This window comes from Hemicordylus capensis, chromosome 2, assembly GCF_027244095.1.
Source record: "Hemicordylus capensis ecotype Gifberg chromosome 2, rHemCap1.1.pri, whole genome shotgun sequence".
In the NCBI taxonomy this organism is placed as follows: domain Eukaryota; kingdom Metazoa; phylum Chordata; class Lepidosauria; order Squamata; family Cordylidae; genus Hemicordylus; species Hemicordylus capensis.
In genome coordinates this window covers 6,294,721-6,318,092 of record NC_069658.1, presented here as the reverse complement: position 1 = coordinate 6,318,092, position 23,372 = coordinate 6,294,721, and the positions used below count along the sequence as shown (strand labels likewise).

Sequence of the window (23,372 nt, the reverse complement as noted above, 5' to 3'; positions counted from 1 at the left end):
GTTGTGGCATTATGTTGTGTGTTTTGTTTTCCTCCGTATCATAAAAGCCTTGCTGGAGTATGAATGCCGAATATCAGGCCATCTTCTAATATATGCAGTATAATCTTCTTAAAATGAGTTTTCACTTCAAGGAACAGAAGGGCTTAGAGATGAGCAGCATGGGTTTTTTTTCCCCGTACTTGGCATCTCATTATACTTCCGACCATCCCTCCCCACCCACCCCCTCCACCCCCGAGAACATTTCAATATCATTAGTGAAGGAAAAGTTGTCTGGTGGGCCCGATCCTACGGTCTGTCGTTTCCCACTGCTTACGATGAGACTGTCGGGTCTTAGGACTGGCTCAGTGATCCAGCCAGTGGCAAACATCAGCCGCTCCAGGCCTCTCCACATAATATCTTGCAGCAAACCCAGATTTTCAGCTAAGTTTACACTGGAGTTGCAGCTAATCCTGGCTTTCTGATGAATGACAGAAGAGTTTGTCGCATTCACACATGACATTTTTCGGTGTAAGAGAGAATTTTCAGTGAACTCCTAAAAAGAGGGCGGGAATGCAAATATAATCACTTACATACCCCACAGAGAATGGAGGACGGAAGCAGACTCCGGTGGAGATGTAACAAAACAGGCCCACAGTGCTGGATAGGCAGGTTTGTGGGTATGTTTAGCCCGGAGAAGGGAAGGGAAGTGGAGATATGAAAGTCATCTCCAAATATCTGAGGGGTTGCCACAGAGAAGAAGGAGGAGACTTGTCCTCCATTGCTCCTGAGGACTAGGACCAATGGGTCAAAATTACAAGGAAGGAGATTTAGGCTAGACATTGAGGCTATTCTCACAGGAATGCAAAATCGGGCTAAGGGAGCCTAGTCCGGTTTTGCATGCGCGTGAGAACCACCAGGCTCGCAGCTGAGCCCGGTCTCACGAAAGCAGGTCACCCACTTAAGCAACCCTCCCCAAGCCCAGATTAGCAGAGCAAGCGCTCCGCTAACCCGGGCTTTCCAATTGTGAGTTGCCACGGTGCGGCTCCACGCTGCGGCAACTCATGAGTAGACCTTTGACCAAGAGGCTCAAAAGCAGCCTCCCTGCTCAGGGGTCTCTCCAGCATGCCCTGCGCGCTCACGCAAGGCATGCTGGAGCTTCTGAGTGCTACGTGGCACCTGATCCTCCCAGCCCCCATTGGCCCAAGAGTGTTGTGGGTGGCCACTACGGCCGCCCAGAGCAGACTGACTGCTCATCTGTGGGGAGAGTGGGCTTAGTCTGCACTCCCTGAAAACCCCATCCAGGCTCTTCTCACTGATCATGAGAAGAGCCCCAATAGGAGGCATTTCTGAAAAGTTAGAGCTGCTTGACGGTGGAACAGCCCACCTCATGCTGGCGGTTTCGAAACAGAAGCTAGACGGCCTTCTGTCAGGGATGGTGTAGCAGTTCCCTTCACTGAGCAGGAGGCTGGACTTGTAGACCTCCAGATGCTATTATTCTATTCTACCTCCCTGGTGGCCATGGCAAGCCCCAGCATCCTCTTTCTCCAAGGCTGAAAGCACTGGCAAGAAACGGGAAGGGATGGGGAGGAAGGGCAGAAGGCTGGCCCAGGGTACTGCTGCCTTATCACCTGCCCCACATGTTCACCCACATGTCATCCAAGCACTGTGTTCTGCTAACTCCCTCTTGCATCCCAAGAGTCTACATGAGGTAGCCATCAATTGGCCCTAAATGGCCCCTGGGCATTCTATGTTGCCTGTGAGATATCACCTCCGATCTCTCACATCTTTGGGGGAACATTCATAAGTTTGCAATGATCCTTGAGGGTTTTTTTCCTTCGTTTAAATTATTGCTGTTTTCCCTGTACAACATCGGAAGGAAATTACACTTAGAGAGGTTGACAGTTGGATTGCCATTAATGACAGCCTGTCCACGAAGCCTTAAACCAGGCTTGGGTGTAATTGTATGTTCTGACCTTCCACAGGCCCATTATACCAAATAAGTAAATATCTAAAGAAATAAACCGAGCCTCACTCTTGACGGAAAGAGCATCGTGAAAATCACCACCATTTAAACTGAAAGCATTGCTCCGTGGTCCTCTAAAGATGCAAATAATTGGGGCCACATCCGATCCTTCGCAAGCTGGACTTGAAAGGAAACTGGGGAGGAAGGGAAGAGAAAAATAACAGCAGAAGAAAGATTTTATTCCCTGCTGCTCCTTTAAATTAACTGTTAAGAGAAAAGCCAGGACAGATGCCGTTTATTGGCTTTGGCGAAAATCTCCTCACTTTTTCTTCGAACATTAAAGCTCAGAGTAGCAGTAAGGGCTCCAATGCATTTTGGAGATGAGGGAGTAAGTGGGTGTGCATTTCCACCTGAGGTCCTCAGATTTCTTTCTAGATGCCCAGTTCGTTAAATTTCACGAGGAGCAAGGAGAGAGAGAGAGAGAGAGAGAGAGAGAGAGAGAGAGAGAGAGAGAGAGAGAGAGAGAGAGTCAGTCGTGTAAGGAGCTCTATCAGCAAATCCATTAGAAAAAATAAATATTGGGGTAGAGATCAGATAATGACTTCATGTACTCTGTACTCTTGTTAACCTCCATCTGGTCTTTGTTGCTAGAAATAGGAATATTTGCACCCTTTTCTCTTAGGCGCACTGAAACAAGGCACATCTTGAAGTACTGCTCAAAACAACCACAAGGGCTGCAGCAGTTCTATCCCTAGCTTACCCTTATCCAGATTTGGGGATAGATGTTCACCCCCAGTTGCGTAAAGATGCGTAAATGAGCAAACCAATGCACTCCCAGCCAGTGGCAGCCAGTGAGGGCGGTAACGGAGGGTGGGTGGTGAGAGATACCTTTTAAAAGTTTTTACACCAATCTGACCACCTTGCTGACCATGCAAATGGCCTCCACACATGCGCAGCAGCCAGGTGAGTGCCAGAGCTCTTGTTGTCTTACTCTTACCTGCACTTTGGAACATGATATATATCCACAAGTATGGCCCCTCACCAGTTATGATATTATGGATAAAAATATGACACAGGGTAGAAAACCACTCCAAAATGAATGGACACCCCTATGGCGGGGTGGTTTCTATCCCATCCCCATGTTAAATCAATTGGGAGAAAAACCACCCCAGAAATGAAAAGACTTTCTATGGTGGGGTAGTTTATATCTCCTTCCTATGTTAAGCCATTTGAGATATGAGAGAGGACCTGGTTCCTCTTTATAAACTTCAGTTTTGTTTCCCCTTACACGCTCAATGGTTCTTGAAAGATGACAATCTCTTAAAAATTGTCTGAGGCTCTGAATAGTTCTGTGTTTCCGGGTTAGGGAAGATGAAACCAGCCCCTATCAGAATGTCAGACCTGGTGCTTGGAACAAGTAAACCATTCAAAAGCTTTGGACCCTGCTGAAGCACAGATTTTAGCCACCAGAACAAGGCCAAAAGTATCACAGCAGGAGAAACCACAACATGTCAGCTTCAGTAAGCCTGGAAGCAGTGGATGAACGTCTCTGGTCTTTTCCCATTTCCCCGAGTGGGACACAGCCCACCCACCCCCACCCCGCCATGGGCTGCCATGGTTCTGATGTTATCACATGTACAGGGCTGTGTTCATTTGAACCTGCGCACAGAGGACTATGGTGGGGGATACCTCCCCTCCCAGTGTATAGCTGACAGAGGCTCTCCTGAGCAAGGAGTTGACCTGTGTAGGCACTATAAGACACAACCAGCCAGACATACCCCCAGAGATGCAACCACATTCCCAAAGGGAACCACAGTCATCTGAGTTTGGCTTAGATGGACAGAAGATGTAGGTTTTGCATGTATACAAGACGTCTGTCCAAGAATAACTGACAAGAAACCAAACAAAAGATGTGACATTTGCAAGAGACTGCCCGGCCTGTAGATTGTGCCTGACCAGCTGCCAGACCAGTGATGGTTGCCTTTAGGTCAGTCCCAGTGTGTCCTTTCAGCTGAAATGCAGAGAACTGAGATGTTGAAGCATGGATTCTCATTAGCATCGGGTTTGAAATGTTCATTTTCCTCAGCTAATGACTCTCATTCTCAGTGAGTTGTGCAATCACACAGGATGCCTTGCTTCAAGGGGTGGTGGGCAAAGCTGGAGTTAGAGAGAAACTCACTGTCCTGACATAGAGTTCTGCTCAGTGACCACTGGCTTGGCACCTGCCATCCTCACCCACCCCAAGCTCCCCCAAGGGAGGAGAGCTGGTCTTCTAGAAGCAAGCATGAATTGTTCCCTTTGGTAAGCAGGGTCCACCCTGGTTTGCATTTGAATAGGAGACTACATGTGAGCACTGAAAGGCATTCCCCTTAGGGGATGCGGCCACTCTGGGAAGAGCACCTGCATGCTTGCATGCAGAAGGTTTCCGTTTCCTCCAGGAGCGTAACTATCATTGAGCAAGGGGAGACATTTGTCTCAGGGCTAGCTGCCTTGAGGGGCTCCCCCCGGAGGCAAGTCACATGATCATCGTCCTGGCTCCCCATATATCTATCTCATGATATCTTAGCTTCTATCTAGCTTAGCATAAATACTCTTCCTTCTTATTTCTAATGTTTTCTAGGCATTAAAAGTTGCACAAATATATAGTATTCAATGTATATCACTATATATTATGAAGTGTGCATGTGTGTATTCAGTGAAATGTATTTCCAGGCATCATACCTATTTTGAAATATCAGACTTAAATCCTTGTATTAGTTGGTTCTGCTATTATTTACACCTTGTAACTAGTTGGGATATTATTTACACCTTGTAACTAGCAGAGACATCGGGCCAGGAGAAGGAGAGGAAAGCAGTGAGGGGGTCCATTTATAAATCTCGTCTCTGGGCCCACTCCAACCTTGCTATGCCCCTGGTTTCCTCCCTGGCATCTCCAGACAGGGCTGAAAGAAAGAGACTCCTCTGCAACTTTTGAGAAGCTGCTACCAGTCTGTGTAGACAATACTGAGCTAGATGGACCAATGGTCTGACTCAGTAGAAGGCAGCTTCCTATGTTCCTCCTAGAACAATGCTTCATGATCACATCACATTGGTCGGATGGGCTTCTGGGTAAAATATGATGCGCCCCCCCCACTAGCCACCATTTTAAAGATGAATGTATGTATTTACAATATCTCCATCCTGCCCCTTCAGCACACAATTGCTTGGGGTAGCTTGCAGTAAAAACACAATACTCACATAAGTCAAAACAAGCATCAAAACAAACCAGCAGCAATACAGACAAGTGGCAGATGAAACTGACTAAAATGTTTCTTTAAGGAAGTGTTTTCAAGTTCTTTTTAAGACTCCTCGAGGATGGAGACATCTAGGAGGGCATTCCAAAGACAGGGGCCACAGCCTAAAAGGCCCTGTTCCTGCATCAGTGGTGAGGCCGAGCACAGGGCCTGCAGTGAAGATCTGAGGACTCTGACAGATTCATATGGGTGAAAGTGGCCTGACAGGTACAGCAGTCCTCGGACCAGGGCCTTTGATCTGATGGGTCCTTTTACCCAGAAGCTCCTATCAGAGGGATGCTGTGTTATCTCATAATGTTGTTCTAGGGACTTTGGAGAAGAAATTGCAACTGCCAAATGGCAACCAATGGGAGGAGATGCACACATCAAGCTGGTGAGTTTTGCCGCCTCCCATCCTGAATTTCAACTCCTCCACTTTTATTGAATGTGGAACTTTGGGGGGGGGGTGTTTGTAGGGAGGAGAGCTGGTCTTGTAGTTGCATGCATGACTTGTCCCCTTAGCTAAGCAGGGTCCACCTTGGTTGCATATGAAAGGGAGACTAGAAGTGTGAGCACTCTACGATGTTCCCCTTAGGGTGTGGAACCGCTCTGGGAAGAGCAGAAGGTTCCAAGTTCCCTCCCTGGCAGCATCTCCAAGATAACGCTGAGAGAGATTCCTGCTTGCAACCTTGGAGAAGCCACTGCCAGTCTGTGAAGACAATCCTGAGCAAGATAGACCAATGGTCTGACTCAGTATATGGCAGCTTCCTATGTTCCTATGACTGAGCTGGTAGGCTGGCTTGCTTGAAGTGATGGCTGGCTACTCTAGTCCTGTATTGTCTATTCCAACTTGCTGAGAATTTCTCCTCTCTTATAGAAACTCTTGGCTTACCTTGAATGGTCCTTGGCAGGGACCCTGACATTTGCTTTAGGAGAGGAGAGCTGGTCTTGTGGTAGCAAGCCTGACTTGTCCCCTTAGCTAAGCAGGGTCCACCCGGGTTGCATATGAAAGGGAGACTAGAAGTGTGAGTAGTGTAAGATATTCCCCTCAGGGGATGGAGCCACTCTGGGAAGAGCAGATGGTTCCAAGTTCCCTCACTGGCAGCATCTCCAAGATAGGGCTGAGAGAGAATCTTGCCTGCAACCTTGAAGAAGCTGCTCACGGCCAGTCTGTGCAGACAGTTCTGACCTAGATAGACCAATGGTCTAACTCAGTATATGGCAGCTTCCTATGTTCCTATGTGTACGGTAGTGGTGGTGGGAATTTTGGACCGGCCCTAAGTATAACTAAAGCAAGACATATTGCTAACATCCTGACAAACGGTGTGCTTGTGCAGCAAACAAAGAAGGTTGCAGAGCTGTGCAAAGGTGTGCAACTGCTAGTAGAAGACCTTTTCCGGGACATATACAGAGTTGCACTGCATGAGTTGTTGACAGGGGTTTTGTGTGACAGTTGTTGCTCAATGATATTGTGCGGTGAATTTGTGAAACAGTCTTCAGCAACAATGATGTGGAACAGACCTGGGCAATGAAGTTATGGTACAGTTGTTGTTCAATGATGTTGTGCAAAAAGAGGTGTGCAACCTGTCAACATCTTCTGCTAATGAAAGGACTGGTCTTGAACAGACAAGAAACCCCTTGCTTTGCACAGCATCCATAAGGCAACACAACCGCATTGTACTAGAGCAACCCATGTCTAGAATGCAAACATCCAAAGTAGCAACACTCGCTTGTGCGATGTCCTTGCACAGAAACACTGGTAGTCCGGATACCAACCACTATATTTGCTGTTGAATCAGACTAAATGAATACAGCATGGACAAATCCATCACACATTTGGAGTACTGTGTACAGTTCTGGTCACCACACCTTAAAAAGGACATTGTTGAACTGGAGAAGGTACAGAAGAGGGCAACCAAGATGATCAGGGGCCTAGAGCACCTTTCTTATGAGGCAAGGCTACAGCACCTGGGGCTCTTTACTTTGGAAAAGGGGAAACTACAGGGAGACATGATAGAAGTGCATAAAGTTATGCATGGAGTAGAGAGAATGAACAAAGAGAGGTTTTTTGCCCTGTCTTACAACAATAGAGAGAGGGGTCATCACATGAAACCAATGGCTCGGAATTTTAGGACCAACAGAAGGAAGAACTTTGCACCCAGACCCAAGGAGACACATACACATGACTCTTTGGTGAAATTGGCCACGTTTATTGAGACATAATTCTTTGTGTGCCAACATGGCACTCAGCTGGGATTGGCACTCCACCCACTACAGTGTGGTTCCTAAAAGGCCGGCCACAGAGTGGCCGCCTTGGCCTAGGGACAGTGGCGTTAGCACCTTGGCTCCGGGCGGCTCCATCACTCTAAAGCGGGTGCCACCCATCCTCGCCGACCTAAGGTCAGGTCTCTGGTACTGACAACACCCCTCCAACGCTGCACAGCCATACGGAAGAGTGTCGCTTTGCAGAGAAGAAGGGCTGCGTGGCATCCCTGATCTGTCAAGCCTCAAGAGATCCATCCTCCTTCTTGGTGCCAAACGCTTCCCTAAGGTGCATCACTCATTTTAAGCTGTTTTCCCCTCTGCACTGTACCTGCCAAACGTGACCGGGAGGTTATGATGCTAGCTGACTACCAAGCCTACAGATATAGACCAGGGCAGGTGAAAAAAGGCACACTCCGCCGGCCAATTAGGTGTGGGAGTGCGCACGCTCCGTCCCTTGTTGCGCCAGCCCCACCCCTGGAGCACCCGGGGAGCCGATGGCAAGAGCTCGCCCAGTGTCACGTGCTCCTTGGAGGAAGGTGGGCTGGGGCAAACGCAGCCCAGTCAGGTGGCAAGTGGCTGGATTTTCACACAGCACATAATTAATATATGGAATTCTCTGCCATGGGATGTGGTGATGGCCACTAGCCTGGATGGCTTTAAAAGGGGCTTGGACAAATTCATGGAGGACTTGAATGGCTACTAGTCTGGTGGTTGTAGGCCACCTCCAGACTCAGTGGCAAGATGCAGGGGAGGAACAGCAGGTGAGAGCAGAGGCGTAACTAGGGAAAACGGCGCCCGGGGCAAGCACTGAAATTGCGCCCCCCCCATCGTGCCCCCCGCCGCCCCCCAACATACATCTGACTGACACACATGTGTTTTTTCCTCACAACAACCCTGTGAAGTTGGCCTGTATCTCAAACATCAGAATTATGATGCAATGATGATACATACTACATTAGGTTTTTCCTCACAACAACCCTGTGGAGTTGGCTTGTATCTCAAACATCAGAATTATGATGCAATGATGATGATTATGATTATGATGCCCTTCCCTCACACCCTGGTTCTGTTCCTGACTTTCCCTTGTGAGTGACTGTATTTTAACAAACCGAAAACCAAGGACTCCAGAGTAATTCGAGGGACTAGGGTGATAGTGCTAAAGACTCCTTATTCATGCCATTCTTTTTAATCCACTTTTTGCCACTTTTTGAGCCACTTTTTGGCGCCCCCCCATGTGACCCACCAGGGTGGCGCCCGGGGCACGTGCCCCCCCGCCCCCCCTATAGTTACACCCCTGGGTGAGAGGGCATGCGCTTGCCTCTTGCTTGTGGGATTCTCAGAGGCATCTGGTGGATGCTGGATTAGATGGCCCTGAGTCCTGATTCAGCAAAGCTGTTCTTACAGCCTACAGCCATCTTTGAAATCTTTGAAATTTGCGGTATGGTGCTTCCAAGCAGTTATCCTTGCTGCAAACTTAGGGGTGTCACAGGCATATGTTTCTGTTCACATCTGTGAAATGCCGGAAGGGATGCGTACATGGTTTCCTAAAGGAAACCTGCGAAACAAAACACTCCAAGAGAATCTGACCTATATAACATTCCCGTATACATCTACATAGTGCAAGTAGGGGAATCTATATATAAATCTATGGAGGGGAGTGGGAGAAACTTAGTACGTGAGTAAAAAGAGATATGAGCAACTTTTAAAACGTTATTGGAGATACACCACTTTCACATTAAATACTAAAATATTAAAATTGATTGAGGTTGTGAAATAAGTGAATTACTTAGTCCCCCATGCATTAAAATTAATTTTTCATCTCCTTATGTGAGTGCCTCCCCTATTGGCATTTGCTGGGCCTTTTAAATATTTTATATGCTTCAATAGGGAAGAAAGCTGCACTTTGACATCTTGGCATTCCCAAGGATGTTTCACTTTATTGTTGTTATTTTTCCTTCTCCACTGTTGGCAAAGAAGGAACAAAACTGAGTCTGACAGAAGCAGACTGGAGGTCTTGGGGAGGGGGGAGGCAAATGTAGCTTGTGCAGAACCAGAGTGGAAAGTCATGTCAGGATCTCATCCAAGGCATCAGCCAGGCAGGCCAGCCAAGAGGCAGGAAACAGTGACTATCAATCCTTTCCTTCTGTTCCCCACCCACTTGGGCATTCAACACAAATAACTTATTGTTACCTTCAACATTCACCTCATTTTGCTGCACGTATTTCCCATTGTTTTGGAATCCTCCTGCACTTCTTCCTTATTCCCCCATTTGTTTGGAACTGTGCCTCCCAGAACACCTATTCAGTTTCACCTGACACTCTTCCATCTGATCCCTTCTCAGAACTCACCTTTCCCATGAACCCTTTTGCTTAGCTGCTGAGACTTAATCCCAAATGGTAATGTAACCAAAGTACGGGCCACTACACATTTTCACCTGAATCCCTTAATACAAGAATTCTCGAACATGAGCTGGCCTTGTGGTAGCAAGCATGAATTATTCCCTTTGCTATGCAGGGTCCACCCTGGTTTGCATTTGAATGGGAGACTACATGTGTGAGCAGGGTCAGATATTCCCCTTAGGGCATGGGGCCATTCTAGAGGAGCATCTGCATGCTTGCATGCAGAAGGTCCCAAACTTCCCTCCAAGACAGGGCTGAGTGAGAGAGACTCCTGTCTGGAACCTTGGAGAAGTCTCTGCCAGTCTGTGTAGACAATACTGAGCTGGATGGACCAAGGGTCTGACTCAGTAGAAGGCAGCTTCCTGTGTTGCTATGTACAACTCCCATCATCCCCAACACCAACAGCTGAAGACCATTGGGGCTTGGAATGCTGGGAGTTGTAGTCTAGCAATAGCTGGGGTTCCACATTTGAGAATCTCTGCCTTAATCTCTTGGCCACTCTGCCCTTCCTTCCTTCCTTCCTCTCCCTTTATCATTCCCACCACTGTCCAAAACCTGCCTGCAAACTCCTTGGAGTGGTTTAGCATCACCATGTTAAAAGGATCTCTGGTGGTACGGTTGCTTGAAAGAGCTTGGAGGATCTTTGCATAGTGTATGACCTGCAGTTATGCTGGACTTAGTCATCCAGAAATCCCAGCGTCACATACTCAGACACTTCCTCAGTGGAAATGATACATGTATTTACAAAAACAACTTGATTATCACAACCAAGCAAAAATGAAATAAATCACATTACTCTTCTAAATCACTTTTCTCTTCTCTTGTCTGCCTCTCCTTTTGATAGCATGGGTTCGTTCTCAGCCTTGGGTCTCCAGAGATGTTGTTGGACTACAACTCCCATCATTCCCAGTCACAATGTCCAAAATGGGAGTTTTCGTCCAACAACATTTGGGGGCTAAAGGATGTGAACCCCTACCCTACAGGTCTAAATCCTCTTACAGGGGTAAATCTCTTCCCTCCTCAGATTTTGCTTCCAGGGAGGCAATGAGTCTCACCCACTCCTGAAACACATAAAACTGTAGGTCAGCTGTCAGCTAGCAGATCAATAGCGCCCTTTTTCTCTGCTTAAATACTTGGGGCTAGTACTGTAAGGCCACACCTTGCCACTGATGGTAGCCACACTAGCCTAAATGGACCAATGATCTGATTCAGTCAGCATAAACACCCTGCCATTTCAGGGTGCAATTTTGATGCAATGTTCATGTTTCCATGTGTGCAAGGCACAGTCGTCATAAAGCCACTGAGCAGATCAATAACTTGATTGTTACTGAATAATAATCAACAACAAAGTGGCTCTCCCCCTCCCCCACCCCTGCGATGCAGAACTGGCCTTCACCTCTCTGTTTATGGCTCTCGAAGTTTCCCATTCTGTAGGATTTTAATCAGCCAAGACACACCAGCCTTCACATACTGCAGCGCTGACATAAACAGAGTGAAGCTGCTGCCATTAGGAGATAAGTTCTTATTTGGTACCCCTGCTAACAAAAGGGTTTTACTATATCAACACTGGTGCTAAAAGCAGAGTCGGCGAACAGTCCCGCATACGGCCGGCAAGTGCTTAAATCAATGCCCGTGTGGTCTGCTGAGGTTTGCCAAGAAATTAAATATGTAAAACCTTTACTATTATGGTTCTTATATTCACATGCTGAGTCTGTATCATTTGATACAACAGGATTTTATGCTCTGGGATCCTCCATAGGCACTGCAGTCCTTCCAATAAAGCTGCAATTTTATACCTTCCGGGATAACATTAGATGCAAACTACCTTGCCAAGCATTACATAATCCTCGGCTCCCAATCCCAATCTTCCAAAGAAATCCAGATGGATGCACTCTTTTGAGAATGCAGGTCAGAGCCACCATTTGGCAGTGGAAGGCCAGAAGCCATTTCATCAGTTAGGGCCCTGATCCAGACAGAGTTGAGTGCAATTAGCATGTGCATCCCAATAAAGTTGTTGAGAGTATGCATTGCCGTTACGGCTGTTATCTTTTATCCTAAGAAACGGTGGACATTCATAGCTTCAGTGGGCCTGTGGGGCAGCGGGGGGAGAAGCAGTGGGTAACTGCAAGCTTAAGAACTGTGCTAAAATTGCTCACTGTTGGGGGTAGCGCTTTCTGCAGTATTGGAAATTGCCTCCCCTTTTAATAACTTTCCAGCACTGCTTTTAAAAATTCATTTACATTGCCCTCTCTTATTCTCTGCTTCCCTATTGGTTTCATTTATCCTCAGTGATGTCCACACATAACTGGATCTCATTGGCTACACTGGGTACTGATGCCTTTCCATTCACTGTGCGATCTAATGTGACTAATCCAGACAACTTTGCCTTTACTCCCCATTGACTTCAACCCTCAGTAAGGTCATCATAATCACAACTTTTTGTGGGTCCGCAGATACTGGGCAATCACAGAGTTGTCTCGTGTTATTTCTGGGTTAGCAGAAGGCATTAGGAGATACCTGTGTAGTAGATAAGCAGCCACATACATGATTCCTCTTCCTCCCACTCTCCTCCCCTCTCCCTCTTCCCTTGTTTTTAGCACAGTGGGAGAAAGAGAAAGACTCATTCTCAGTGGAGAATGGTGTCCACGGTACCACCTAACACCAGGGGAGCAGGGAAGAAAGGACTGCGTGGTGGCGGCTATCGTTGACCTGGCCTGATGGCCAATCTAGTTGTTGACCGCTGAGAAGCAGCAGCAAACCCTTTATCTTCTGAATCTCCATCTCATCTCTCTCCCTCTCTCCATCACTCTTCCGTAAAGAGAAACTGTTATCTACACCAGTGCTGAATGGATACAGAAATCATCAAAAAGCAGCATCCAGTGTCAGACACCGTGTCACTTGACACCTGGCGGGCACACCTCCAAACTGAAAACATGACAATTCATTGAAAACACATCCACATACCCGCAGATGTTTTTACCTTTGGTCATTTGCACTCCTGACCTGTGTACTGCAGTTTTTTTAAAAAAATGTAATAGTATGCATCCAGGCAATCTAGATTACGTACCAAGGTGAAACTGAATTCTGCAATCTGAACAGATAATGCAAATTTAATACATTTGCATAATTGCTCTCCTTTCCCATAATTCTGGTCTTGTCTTGCAGACAATGGGAGGAACCAAGAACATATGCAAAGCCTTAAAATGCTGGAAATCTCCTCCACAAGATCTCTGGCTTTTGTGATTTGACTGGGCATCGCCCACCCATTTTCAATGATATCTTTGCAGTCCTTCAAGAGATGATGTTCTCTGTTTGATGTGATATCCTTTACTGCAATCTGTAAATGCAGCCCTGGCTATGACCCTTCAACATTTAATGTCGTCATCATTCCTGAATGAGGAAGCAGATCTGCTACATGCAAGAATTTCTTCACAGGAGCCCTTCTTTCCATCCACAATGATGTCAGCTATGTGGTTCTTAACTACAGACCTTTCCCCAGTAAAGCCATCTTCCCCCAGAGGCTTTTTCTCCAGCCAAATTGATCGCTTCGCTTTCAATCTCTTGACTGTGGTTACAGGAGACCCGTGAGACTTCCCTGTCTGGGGTTGCCTGGTTTTGTCAATTCCAATTTACCCAGATATTCTTTTACCTTTTCCTAGACAACAAAAGGTTTCAGATCAATAGAAAGCCTCATAAATGCCCTGGAAGGTATAGCTAAGCCTCCTCGACTGTGTTACCAATCCCCTCTAGGGTGTAGGGGAAAGGGCTCTTAAGCAGCTCGGCTCGTTGGCTTTGAACTGACATACAGAGTCGCTCTTGGCTTGGCTATTCTTAGGCACCTCCTCAGAATGCCTTTGTCTTTTAAAAGTGCCTGTTGTTATCTTTAAAAAAATTTTTTAAAACCCCTCTTTCTTCCATATTGATAGAAATGGGAAACAAATCCTAACACGTTGCCTCCTTTCCTCACATAGCTCGTTCGTGCAGTGATCGCACCTGGTTGCATCAGAGGGAGAGGTGAGCCAGTGAAGCCCCTTCCGCTGGTCCGGCTCAAAGTGACTCCCCTGTAGCTGCTCCCTCCTGGATCCCACAAGACTGCTCCAGAGGCAGAAGCCAGATGGAAAAGGCCCTGTCCACTGCCCAGTCTGCGAACAACTGCCATTTAGCTCTTCCCCTCCCAGAAGTCCCTTCTTCAGAGGCCAAAAGAGCTTTCCCAAATGGCGACTGAACAGGGGTGGAGCCACCATTGTGCAAACAGGGTCGAAGAACCTGGGCCACCATGCTCAGGGGCCGTGGATTGCGGCCCAGCCACACCCACTGTGTCTGACATCAGATGCGGGGGGGGGGCATGGCACACTTGCAAACAGAGCTGTGTGGCCCATTTTCAAGCATATTCTGGCCAGGGCTGCATTTCCATTCTTGGCCAGGGCAGCCTGCATCTGACATCATATGCAGGGGGCGTGGGAGGGGGAGCGCCACCGCCAAGTGGAACCGGGGCTGCCGCCAGCTTCCCTCCACTCCTGTGACTGAACACAGCTTCGCTGCACTTCGGCTGGAGGGGGAAGGCGTTCATACAAGAGAACCATTTACAGTGACATCTGGACAGCGACAGAAGGTGCCATTCATACAGCCAATGGCATTATTCAGCTGTGCTCTTCAATTCACAGTTACTATGCATTATATGTGTCTGAAAAAGATAGCTTGTTTGTGCTGTGCTCCTGCTGTAGCGAATCCGCCCGCCTAGGAAAGCACCAGGGTCCTTGCATTCTATGATTTCTTCTTTCCTTCTCTTTTGCATCTTGTTCATGATATTGAAGTCACCATTTTAAACCTGTGGACCACCTTGACTGCATTTACTGAAAGGTGCTATTTAAAAGTGGCAAATCAATAAATAAAACCCCCACGAACAATGTCCTTGAATCCATGCACAATTCACTTGAATTAGTACTAGATGTGGAAAGTCTGGAAACAAACGAGGGCAACCAAAGATAATCTCCCCAGTCTGCTTTCCTTATTGGGGAGCCAATCAGGAGCTAGAAAGCAAGTGACACGTCAGATGTGCATCTCATCATTGAGTCCCTGGCTGCATTCACACATAACGGCAAACGGTAGGTAGACAAACTGGAGGTTAATTTTTGTAACTATGAATTGCATCACAGGCATTCATCCAACCATAGCCTTGCAACCTCGGTTACAGGGTAGGGGAGCCACTTCCTCTTCTTGGTCCGCCAAGGCTACATGCCAGCAAGATCCATTGCACTCACGTCTCCAGACTGTGGACAAGGCATCAGAATGTCTACAGGGCAGTAGCCATTGGCCACAATCTTCAAGGGGGAGTGCTGAGCGTGACTTCCTAGGAGGGAATATGGATATGAGGGAGGGCAAAGGATCCTGGAATCTGGTCCACTGTGAGCAAGGATGCACTTGCGATGACCATAGGCTCAGTAAGCTTGGGTCCCTTGTCAGACTGTGCTCTCATGAAGTAGGCCATCCAATAAAAGGGGTCCCACTTTCATGGGCCCCTGTTCTCTCTGGTAAATAATATAACTTGCACACCATAACCCCCTCCTCTCCAGGCAACTCTTTCATACTCCCAAGGAAGAGTGGCCACTCCATGTGTCCAGGGGGTACCAGGTGGACAGACTAAGGAAACGTCAGGGCTGGGGATAGATTTTTACTCTCATTCAAATTTCCCAGGTTTGGACTGGTGTTGCGGTGTATGCAGATCGGCTGCCACAGTGAATTGCGGGAGAGGGGACCCCTGTTATCAGAGATCCCAGGAAGGTAGGGTGGCCAAACCAGGCAAAACCAAACATGGACATGTGCCAATGGGTGACTGGACTGGTGGAGGGACTCCTTGGACTGCTTCATCGCGACAGTTGGCAAGACAGAGAAAGGTGTTGTTGTGGTACCCATCTTCGCTGCTTGCTTGTGTCGAGCAGCCAGGCTGGGCGTCCCACGTGCATGACTCTGTGGGCTATCACTATCATGAGGGAGCCGTCCACTCAGCCATCATCGTCATCACACAGGAAGAATCACTCCATGAACTGGAGGCAGTACTGTTCCTGCTGGATGGTTCTTCTCATGAGTGATGCCAGAGACTGAATGCTTTTACCCAAGGGGAAGCGGCCCGGCCCCCACTTCCCAACTTTGTTGTACAAAACGTAGAGTGAGAATTCCTGGGTGGGGCTGCGTTTTAAACCCAACCCAGGATATTGCTGCCCTGCCATATGTTAACTTTGCAGCAATCTAATCCGGTTGCCCACGACTGAATGTGCTTGTGAACATACTTTTTAATCAATTTATTTTTGAACAAAACACATAGTGCCCATCTTGCCGTTCTGTCCACTTCCTGTTCTGGTTGCCAGAGAGGGGGAACAAGAGACACAGTGGAGAGTGGGCACCACCCTTTGACAGGCTTAGAAACTTGGGATGGGACAAGGCGGTATCCCGGTTGCCGGGCAATGGCTTGAGGAGCACAGAGACGGGGAGCACGAAAGTGCCTGGAGAGGTGGCAGGTGAGAAGCACAGCAGGCATGGAGCAGCCACATTCCTGGGCAAGTCTGGGCTGCCATCTCTATGATTTTTGTTCCAGAAACAGGATGAAACCATGGTTATGGTGGCACCTGCATTTTGATGTAACACTGCCACCTTCAAATCTCAGGTTGTAGTAGTGAAACTCACTACAAACCAAAGGTTCAAACTGGAGCTTGGAAGGGGAAACCACAGGTTGCTTTTGCTGTGAAACCATGGTTTCACATATTCGGACATTCACAAATTCCAACCTCTGCCCCATTTAACTCTGGTTAGGCATTATGTGTGCAAATGGGGCCCCTGTATGCCTTGCTGTAGCCGAAGAGCTGTCTGCAGCACAAAACGTGAGCCCATCTAGTCTGCAAGAAGTTCCTCCATCACCACAAGAGTGAAATAAACTGCAGACAGGACTTAAAATAATGCCCTTTCCTCAAACCATTTTTATCCCTTCCTGATTTTCCAAAGGTGTGGAATTGTTGTCTCTACCTGTGGAGCTGTAATATCTGGGTCAGACATTGAATCTGTCTGATGACGGTGACATCCCTACCTTACATGATATCCTGACAATCTGGCGCCGGCACTGAAGCTGGTTTTCTGCCATCTTCCTCATTTCAGAGCTGTCTACAAAAGCTGCAATTCCCACGGTGCTCTCATCCTTGTCTTCCCTTTTCACAGGACTGCTCCGCAAGACACTGAGACACTTAACTTTTTCCCCCTGCTGCTGCTGCCAGCTGTCCTAAAACTGCTGCTGTGGTTTCTGCAAGAGGGACGAACATTTTGATGCATGCATTTGTAAATAGTATAGGTATTAGGGCTGCGTGAGGTGGGCCCTATTCGATTCAGGGACGACCTCGGTGCCTAGGCAGGGTCCTCAATTTAATTGGCCATTGCAGCTGAGGATTATGGGAATTGTAGTCAACCACATCTGGGAATCCCTGTTACAGGAGGCATTAGAGTGGACAATTCTAAACTAGATGGATCAATTGTCTGACTTCTTCTTCTACTTTATTGTTGTTGTTGTTTACACAGTCAGACAGATGTTATTGACTGGCTTGTTTTATCCAGACATTGAGTCCTTCCTAAGGACCTGGGGTGGCTGGATTTTATTTTCAATATTGCTGTTATTGTTATAGACATTGTTGCAAAATATAGGTGATTCCCAGTAAAGCTGCTTTTTGTAATTGGCTGATGGTGATTTCTGTGGCCCCTATGGTGTTGAGGTGCTCTTCAAGGTCTTTTGGAATTGCACCTAGGGCGCCAATTACCACTGGGATTATTTTGGTCTTCTTCTGTCACAGCCTTTCAATTTCAATTTGTAGATGTTGTTATTGTTGTGTGTTGTGGTTATTATTATTGATATTTATACCCAGCCCTCCAGTATACTACTGCTTGGGGCAGCTCATACCATCCAAATAACAGATATAATGTACAATAAAACTTTAATAAAACAAGTTAAAAGACCAGTCTAAAACCACATTTTAAATTACAAATTTTAAAAAGTTTCAAATTAAAAGTTATTAATAGGAAGCTAAAAATGGAGAACTAAAAAAATAAAAAACCTTTTAACATATTAAATAAAATACTTCCCATGTCCCTAAGTGCTTTTCCCACCCCCCTCATTAAAAGTACTTACAGGACTGGACAGGAGACAGGTCATGGCCGCATCTTCTGTGACTTGTATTTAAACATCATCTCTGCCCTCCACCCCCTTTAATTCCCCTGGAGTCCTGGGAGAGGTGTGGGTGCTCCTGGGAATTGTAGTCTTTCCTGAGGCTGCAGCAATGGGTGGCTGAATGGTTTTGTCTGGTTTGTTTCCGCCCCAACCAGACAGGACTTCACTGCAGACTGAAGCAGGCCATAGCAGGCCCTCTAGGTTTTGCTCAACCATAATAGGTCCTCAAAGGACATAAAATCACAAACCATTCAATGCTGATATCAGGGCTAGTGCTGATAAACTTTTCCTCTATGAACACAGCTAGTCTTTTACGACACCTTGTGGTACTGAATTCTATAAGATAATTATGCAGTATGCACTATATTGGTCAAGCACATTCTATTGACATAATGTGGTGCTATGATAACATCATAATGCAATAGCAGTATTGTGAAAGTCAAAGACAATTTGACCAGGAAAAGCAATGATTTAAAAAAACAACAACAACTTATGGGAATTATATAATTGCACATGGCATGGGAATGATGTAAAAACATACATACATGCATGTATGAATAAACAAACAAATAAAATTGTTTTGATTTTTGTTGTAGTTTTAATTTGTTTTTCGTTATTGTCAACCACCCAGAGATATAAGTTTGGGGTAGCATACAAATATAATATTTGTATAATATTTCACAGGCTCTTAATGAGAATTAATTTTAATAATTTTAAAGACTGGTTTTAATAACTACTTTATTCTATTGTTTTAATTGTGTCATGTATTTTTATCTGTGACTTTTTTGAACACCGCCTAGAGATGTATTTATTTATTTATTTATTTGTCAAATATGTACACCGCCCCAAACTTTCATCTCTAGGTGGCTAACAATAACATAAAACAAGTTAAAAACATTACACAAAAACCTTTAAAGAATTTAAACCATCTAAACATCAAAACAGATTAAAACCTAAAAATAAAAAGCTGATAAAGCTTGGGTGACGGGTTGGTTTTCAAGTGCTTTTAAAAAAATGTCAGAGATGGGGAGGATCGTATTTCAGTAGGGAGCACATTCCACAGTCTTGGGGCAACAATCAAGAAGGCCCGTCCCCACGTGGCCACCAGCCGAGCTGGCGGCAACTGGAGCTTATATTAGGCAGTATTAAAATATGATAAATAAATTAAGCAAGGTGAATGAATGAATGAATGAATGAATACAGGTTGAATTCTTCTCCACATCCCTTGTAGCATAGAGGGTCTTGTGCAGTTATCAGTTTTGCTTCTCTCTGCCCCACAAGTGGCAATCAGTTATGTGGCGTGGGAACAACAACTCACACATTATGACTTCACAGTTTGCGAAGTGCAGGAGAACATAATATGGGGATGTTGTTTTCAGTGGCATCCTTAGCCTTCTTCACACAGTATGTTCAGCACTCGTACAATGATTGTACAGTGTACACAGATATAGATCTGTACACAGGGACAGTTATATACATGTTAGTTGGACACAGAGAGCAGTATAACTCCCTCTCTGTACCATGTATTTTAGGGGCCTGTACCCAGGATCACTTTTTAAAATGAATTCAGGTACAGTCATTCACACAAAGAATGTACAAGCGTACAGACTTCTGTACACTCGTATAACATAATGCCTGAATAGGGCTCTTGTGTCGCACTTAATGCATTGATCCACAGTAATGGGCCAAAATAAGCCAGCTCGCTCAAGTTGTACATTAGATGGTGGTTAGTACCATCTGGGTGATGGGGGGGAAATGCTGCATGTGATTTTTGACAAGGTCTACATGCCAGAGACGGAAAAGAGGTGATTGCATTGCAAGACCCTCAGCTTCCAGTGTGTTCTCATGCTTCAGATGCCCAGACCATGGGGCCTACACTGCAGCGGCCAAATTTGCAATGATGTTTTAAAAGGATTAAAAACACAAAAACGACTAGAAATGTTTTATCAATGTTGTTAGAGGAATGGAAATGAAAATTGGCAGGAATGCCCGCCAAATATTTCTCCACGATGAAAGTAGAACAATTTGTTCAGTTACCCTAACCCTTTCCTCTGTGCAAAAAGGACTGCAGTTTTACCCTGATTGTATGGCAGTAGGGATAAAGAAGGGGTAATCTGCCTTAAGTGGCGCAGCGGGGAAATGCTTGACTAACAAGCAGAGGGTTGCCAGTTCGACTCCCCGCTGGTACCAAATCGGGCTGCAGCGATAAAGGAAGATGCTGAAAGGCATCATCTCATACTGCGTGGGAGGAGGCAATGGTCAACCCCTCCTGTATTCTACCAAAGACAGCCACAGGGCTCTCTGTTTGCCAGGAGTTGACACCGACTCGACGGCACACTTTACCTTAACAAGACACAGAAAACTGTAAATGCAGCAATGCTCTATTTTTCACCTCTAGGGGGTTATATGTTGCCAAAAAACATGATGGTATTCATTCAAGGGATTCATTCATCCCCTGAGCTGGTACCAATGGCCAATATTTGTGGGCCTGGCTCATAAACTAAATGTAATTCAGAAATTAAGGTATGTATCTCCTCTGTATAATCACACCATCATACTCTACGTTACAGAAATCAGAGCAGGTGAATCATAAGAACATCAGAACAGACCTGCTGGATCAGGCCCAAGGCCCATCTAGTCCAGCATCCTGTTTCGCACAGTGGCCCACCAGATGCCGCTGGAAGCCTACAGGCAGGAGTTGAAAGGGGCATGCCCTCCCTCCTGCTGTTACTCGCCTGCAACTGGTATTGAGAGGCATCCTGCCTTTCAGGCTGGAGGTGGCCCACAGCCCTCCAACTGGTAGCCGTTGATACACCTCTCCTCCATGAAGTTATCCAAGCCCCTCTTAAAGCCATTAGGGATGTGCACAGACTGTTTGTGACAGTTTGGTCCAAATTTGGACCAAACTACCATTCCATGGACTGGTTCAGTCAAACCGACCAGCTTGGCTGGGTGAACTGATGAATCAGTGCAAACCGGTTCAAAGCGGTTCGCTGCTGAACCACTCAAACCTGCCCAGTTTGCAGCAGACTGGTTCAATCACAAACCGGTTCTGCAGACCCCTAAATCCTATACACATTCAGCTGGGAGTACGCACCACTGGACACGGAAGGACTTACTTCTGAGTAAACATGAGACAGGGGTCAGTCACTCACTTTGTGAACCAGGCCCTGGCCAGCCCGCACTGATGGTGGGGAGCACTGGCGGGACCCAGAAGAGACGTTACCCACTGTAGGTAAAGTGACCTCCCACATACCCCCACACACTCTTTTCAACCCTAATTGAGTCTCTAGGGATCCCCCCAATGCTTGTAAAGGGGAATCTTTTCAAAATTCTTCTTTACAAGCATCCCAAACCGGGCCAAACCAGTTCTTGTGCATGAACCAAACTGCCCCACTGGTTCTAAAAAAAAAACAGTTTTCAGGCTGGCAGTTCGGTTCTAATTTGGTTCAAATTCAAACCAAACTGCTGCTAGTGGTTCCATGCACACCCCTACTGGGCGAGTTCCTCGATTTTGCTACAAATTGGGGTTTTTACCTGCTGTGCTCTGTTTCTCATTTTCCCAGTTGTTTAATCAAGAACAAACAGGTTCACTGGATAATGAGATTTCTAGAGAAGTTATAGGAGGCAAAGAAAAATTATCCCAAGAAATATGACTGAGGGCAAGGGAGTTATACATGTTAAGGGTAGTGTTGAATTTACTTTAATTTTTTAAAAAATAAAAATAAAATAAAATAAAAACAAACCCTGCTTAAATTAGCCCCATTGGGCTTTCAAAGTGGCTAAAGGATAAAAATCAGCAATCGTATCAAAATAATTTTAAAACTATCTGAAAGCTCATACGCACAAACCAAGAAAGCAAGTTAGTGCCCAATCAATTACAGCCTGCTGTATCAACCGTCCAGAACTCCAAAGAAAGGAATCAGCCACGCCAGCCTTCCCTGTAAGTAGTGTAGGATTTTGTAACGGAAGGTCCTATGGCAACCTTTCACAGCCCTCTTTCTGCACCATGTAATCTACACATCTCTTCAGACAAGTCAGGGAGAATGTCAGGCATGCTTCACTTGGCATGTCGCAGGTGGGAGTGTGGGCCAGAGCTCATGCAGTGGCACCGCTAGCACAAATCACATCCTTTGTCCCTTATTCATTCTAGGGCTAAGCCAACTTTTCTCACAAAAGAACTTTGATTTGGAGGCCAAGGGGAGATTCAAATTTCCCGAGCCCCACAACCCACTTGTTTTGCCACCACTTGTTTCAAGGCAGTGGTAATCCTCATGATGGCTCGTGGTAGCCACCATTTTTTTTTTTTACCCCCAAATCCTCTCACCATGAAATTACACTATGACATAGAGGCTATTCTCACGATCGGCCAAAAGCAGGCTAAGGGAGCCTAGCCTGCTTTTGGGCAAGCGTGAGAACCACCGGGCTCGCAGGCAAGCCTGGTTTCCTCAAAGCTGCTGAAGTAGCCCTCACCTAAAATGAGGTTAATGGAACGAGTGCTCTGTTAACCATGTTTTTTTGATTGTGTATTGCTGCGGTGCAGCTCCATGGTGCAGCAACAGACGAGGAGACTCCCGGGCTCTGGGGTCTCTCCAGCATGCCCCGCGCACTCATGCCCCCGCCGACTCCGTCATGGAGCTGACAGTCGTGTGTGTGGCCAATCCGGCTGCCCAGGGCTGCTGCCTTGATCGTCTACAGGGAGAGAGGGCTAAGCCCGCTCTCCCCACTAACCCCCTTATGGCAAGCCTTACTGATCATGAGACTCACCTCATAATGTGGTGTTCACAGGGGGAGGGAGATTTCAATTACTTCACCTTCCCTTGGAAGCCTTCTGTCCCAATTGAAAATATTCCTGAGGGCTGTGTGACCCATAGGGACTTGGGGGGGGGGGCTGGGTATCATAGAGAATTTCTAGGGTAAGAGGAAGTCATCAGAATCTCACACATACACACACCCTGCCAGCACTCTCATGTAGGTCAAACCCAGTAGCAGCACACCACCACTCCTCCTGTGGCACCAGTACACTTCATTCACTGTATGCCAGCTACTGTGTATTAGAAAACTGCTGCAACACAAATGCTCATTTTGCCAAGAGGAAATTAATCAGTCGCTTACGATGGTTTTGTTCTATTTCCTAAAGAAACGAATGCCAGCATCTTGGTCACCTCCTATGGCCCATATGGGTTCCATATACCCATCATGAGAAGTCGCCATTGATAGATTGCCCTCCTCCCTCCAAAAAAGGTACCACCACCCACCACCTCCTTCTCTCCACTCACAGAGGCTTGTCT

The 23,372-nt window shown here is 46.5% G+C and overlaps 1 long non-coding RNA gene across 2 annotated transcripts in view; it reads right to left on the bottom strand.

Annotated features, from left to right (window-relative positions):
- LOC128346409 (uncharacterized) overlaps nt 1-22,970 on the bottom strand; it is a 28,350-nt gene extending 5,380 nt beyond the window's left edge. Inside the window, exons 1-2 of one of the 2 annotated variants that reach the window (XR_008316946.1) lie at nt 22,849-22,970; nt 16,957-17,166 (exon numbers count right to left, since the gene is read on the bottom strand). This is a non-coding gene — a long non-coding RNA (uncharacterized LOC128346409). Of the gene's footprint in view, nt 1-16,956; nt 17,167-18,042; nt 18,153-22,848 lie in introns of those variants that run through there. The other variant, XR_008316945.1, reaches the window with a different exon arrangement.
- Nucleotides 22,971-23,372: the final 402 nt, after the last annotated feature.